The following is a 4937-nucleotide window of genomic DNA, read 5'->3' on the forward strand; positions in this document are numbered from 1 at the left end:
TCTCAGCTGCCTTGTCACGCTATTCTCCTTGGAGGAAAGTGTGTCATCCTTGGTGTATAATACGGATATCTGGTCAACCAGACCAAGACACTAGCCATACAAGAAAACTCTGTCAAAACAGAAATTGCTTTTAGTTGTAGAGTCACAGGAAAGGTTTGTGCAAGATAAAAAAAAAAAATGTGGCACTCATTTTGATTAGGGGATTCAGACACTCTACAAGATTGTAAAAAAATAAACTCGGAAAACAAATTGTGTTTCCACAGTTCTAAGACAATGGGTCATGTGCATTGGAAGGAGTCACAATTAAGCGCGTGGTACGTGTGATGTTTTCAAAGGGGAGGGATGTTTGTCTATTAAATATTTTAATATCTATTTATTTGACAGCTGTCACATAGAACTTTTGTAAATAGAAATGCGTATTTGTGGGATGCAGTCCTAGGAGTCTTGTTGGCATCCTAGGAGGATGTAGATGGGGCAAGCTCACCACCTTCTTCAACTTACTTAACCACAGAACTCTTTTTTGCTAAGGTCATTTACTAACATTTCAATCAAGTCACATTCCAGGAAATGTAACCATTAAAATCCTAAACATGTTACCCGGTAGACTAAGAATAGCGTTCAAATAGCGTTAAACAGATATTATTGCAGCAACGTTGACAGGAGTAGAATGCATTTTCCCAAGAAGTGGCAGGCGGCGTATAAATATATACATATATGAACTTTTTCACACGCTAAAAGCTTATGTTATCGGAGACTGACATTTTCCCCTGACCAATGGCTTTCTTTTATTCCTCCAAGAAAACCCTGTCTCTAGTCTAGATCAAGGTCTTTATAACTCTGCAGAAGTTCTGCCTATGCCTAAAATATTTAAGAAAGTGACACTGAGGTTTCCACTAACTTTCTGCATGCGTGGTGCTGAAATTCAGAGAATCCCAGGAAAGTCCCAATGCTTGGTCACCCGGGAGCCTGCAACTAAAATGTTTACTACTTGAATTCCCTGCAAGAAAGAGTCCAGCCCTTCATTCAGATATTTTTGATCAATAAATTAACAGGAGAATGAACACAAGAGGCTCAGGGGCTTCTCTTTCTCTGTGTTCGGATCCGAGAAATGATACATTCAATAAACATTCCTTTAAATACTCTTCTGAATTGTGGCATTTCTCAAAAGGACACAGGTGATGTTGAAAATCCCACAGCAGCCCCGTCTTTGTGAGAGGCTAAATTTGGGTACGTATGACACGCTCTGAGGGTTTTAGACTTCAGCCAAGGAAAACCTTCAATGATTAGTTTTCTAATCATTCCGCTTGTCAGGACATATGTACAATTTCGATGAAGAGGGAATGATTCATGAATTCATGAACGATTCATGAATGAAGAGGTGGCACACCCTCTCGTGTGTAAATTGTTCAAGTAGTTGGGGAAAATGATGAGTGTTTTCTAGAGACTTGAGAAACTCCTTGTTCTCGATGAATGAGCTCAGAGTCCACCATCGAGGTCCCCGTACATGAAATCCTGGAGAACTGGGGACACTTTTTACAAAAGAAAAAACACAATGTGGAAAAGCATCTTTGACTTTGTAGCTCAAAGTGTGGTCCCTGGACCAGCTGCACGGGCATTGCCTGGGGGCTGGTTAGAAATGCAGTGTCTTGGTCCCAGCCTGACCTGCAGAAGCTGACTCTGTGGTTAACAAGACCCCTGAGCGACTCACATGCACGTTACCATCTGAAAACGGAGACTCTAGAAGGATCTTTGTTCTGACCTGTCATATTTTAAAAGAGGTGTATTCAACTCCTAAGGCTGCTGTCACCAATTACCGCCAAGGTTGTGGCTTAAAACAACGCAAATGTATTGTCTTACAATTCTGGAGGTCAGAAATTTGAAACAGCCCCACTGGGCTAAAATCCAAGTGTTGTCAGGGCTGGTTCCTTCTGGAGGGTGCAGGGGAGAAGCTGTTCCCTTCCCCTTTCCAGCTTCTAGTGGCTGTTGAATTCCTTGGCCCATGGTCCCTTTCTCCAGCTTCAAAGCCATCAGCGCAGCACCTTCTCTCCTCTCTGACGTCTGTTTCCATCATCACATCTCCATCTCCGACTCTGACACTCTCCCTCTTATCAGAACCCTTGTGATGACACTGCACCCATCCAGCTGATCCAGGATCATCTCCCACTTCAAGATCCTTAACTTAATCATACCCACAAGGTCACTCTGGCCATGTAAGGTAATATATTCATAGGTTCTAGGGATTAGGGTGTGAACATCTTTGGGGACATTATTCTGTCTTCCACATGGGGATTAGGCCGTGGACATCTTTGGGGACCATTATTCTGTCTAGCATGTTGGAATTATGATGTAGATGTCTTTGGGGACATTATTCTGTCTATGGCATGAGGATTAGGATGTGGACATCTTTGAGGCCATTATTCTGTCTACCACACCGGGATTAGGACGTGGACGTCTTTGGGGACATTATTCTGTCTATCACACGAGGATTAGGACGTGGACATCTTTGGGGACATTATTCTGTCTACCACACGGGGATTAGGACGTGGACATCTTTGGGGACATTATTGTTCTACCACAAGAGGAAACAGCATTGGGGGAAGGGTCAGAGATATCTGGTCTCAGCACCACCACTTGGTAGCTAATCACACTGGACCAAGGACCTGACGTCCTGGTCCTTGGTTTCTACATGTGTTTCACGGGAATAATCAATCGTCTCTAGGAACCATCCCACAAATTCAGAATCTGGAGTGTATTCGGGACTCATCATGGTAGAGAATCCCCCTAACTCAGTGGCTTACCTACTGGCCTTGTGAGAGTGATGAACTCTCAGCCACAATGCTTTGAACTGGACTTGGGGACACGATACTTTGTCTAGCAAATAAGATTAGTGGGGAGTTCAGATCAAGAGCCCCATGTGGAAAGCTGTGAAGTGTCAGGCAAATATCGTGTGTCCTGATCTAACAAAATAAAAAACAAAAAAAACAAAATACTAAACAAATTAAGAAAACACTTGTGATGGAGCATCTTGCCCAAAGTCTCATGGCGTTGGGCTGGATAACAACCTGGATCTTTGGAAGATGGTCCAGTCTTCTTCATCCATACCTTACCGCTTTCTAGTAGAACCATTGCTCCATCACTGAAAAGCACTTCATAATATCCTTAAGCTTCAACAACAAGGGCCAGCCATCTGTGACCTCACTAGAAATAAAGGGGAAGGAGAGTTGGGATGCATTCTTGACTGAGTTCCTGGAGCAAAGCCTTTATTTTGGTCTCTCCCCATTGAAAGTCTTGCAGTTAACTGTCTCTCATCCCAGTCTGCATTTTAATGGTTTAGCATCATTAATATCAGTGGGCAATTGATGTTAATAAGAAAGAGCTGGGTCAGCATGGAGGGGAACCAACATGTGAACATGATAGGGTTCCAATATTCTTTTCCGAAAACCGATGATCTTCTTAAATGCACCCATTTCCCTAGCTTTGGGAGGCAAACTTCAGGCACGGCCTGGAATTACATCTGCCACATTGCCTTTTAGACTAGAACTCTTGGCCAAACAAAACACAACTCTCAAGGCTCCAGATCAAAAAAAAAACAAGCCAAACCCAACCCCACGTAGAATTGACTCAACAGCTATGTTCATTCATTACGCCAGTCCTGTCCAGATTGGATTTTTTTCCTCAACGGGCTCAATGACTACCTAATTTACTTTCCAACCACAAAGTTAAGCCCCTTTGATCTCAGTTATTTCTGTTCCATACGTAAACATTATCACAAGATGTCTCGGATTAGGGAATCCACCCATCCAGTCTAGGATGGAGGACTCAGGCTGCGGTTGTCAGGGAGAAGGGTGCAGGTCAGCCGAGTCCTGGATCTGAACCTAAAGCTGCCACTGGGATCAGAGTGTGTAACTTGCACACACCTGTGAAGAGTGGATCCCTGCCTAGTGCAAGTAGTCAAGGGCCGTAGAGAGCCAAGTATTAATGAATACATCCACTCTCTGCAAATGACTGAGGTCTTGTGGCACACACCACCCAAACGTCTCCTCATCGGACCTGGAATGGACTTCCTTTGGTCACTCTTCATCTAGGTCCTTCTAGAACCTTCTCCAGAAGTGACACGAGGCTAATTCATTCTAAGCCCAAGATCAAAAACAGCTGGGGGTGCCATTTTGCCATGCACGTCCAAGGGGCACTTTTTGATCTTCACCTAATGCGTGTTCCTTATCCTCAGTTCTGTCTTTATTATCTCTCCTCCTGCATCCCCAATGTGGTCTGGGGCAGAAGAGATAATGATGGCTTTGGGTTGACCTGTAAAATTCTGCATGCGTATCTTCATAAGGAAGCAATAATGCTTTTACCCGCTTTTTTCTGTTTCTGGGTTCACAGTGCTTCCTAGAGTGTCTTGTCTGTGAACTTCCTGGAATGTACTAAAAAGCAGATTTTGGTTCAGCAGGTCTGGGTGGGGCCTGAGACTCTGCAAGTCTAACTGGCTCTGCGGCAATGCTGATACTGCTGGTCCGTGGACCCACGCAGAGTCTCAAGGTTTGATGACACAGGTGTTTATTTATCTAAACATGCTGCAGGAAACACCCCAGGCTGGAAATGGTGGCGGAATGAAATTTGGAGGTCCCTGGGTCTGCTTAACTCAGGAGATGGGGATGGGGCTTGGGGAAGCCACTTCCCTGACCTTCCGTAGGAATTGTACACGTCCAGGCAATTTATCACAGAGAAGATGGGGTGAACTCCCCAGATGGGTCAGCTTGAAGGCACCACTACAACCAAAAACAACCATCGGTCTACGTGTGCAATTCCATCACCTTCCTCTGTGCTCGTGTATGGCATGTTCCCGAGGCAGAAACAGCTCATCTGACTGAGGGCAGACTCAAGCAAGCCAGAGGGAGAAGTTGCAAATGGGTTTTAGCCAAGAAGGGGGGAAAAGG

This window comes from Diceros bicornis, chromosome X, assembly GCF_020826845.1.
Source record: "Diceros bicornis minor isolate mBicDic1 chromosome X, mDicBic1.mat.cur, whole genome shotgun sequence".
NCBI classification, from domain to species: domain Eukaryota; kingdom Metazoa; phylum Chordata; class Mammalia; order Perissodactyla; family Rhinocerotidae; genus Diceros; species Diceros bicornis.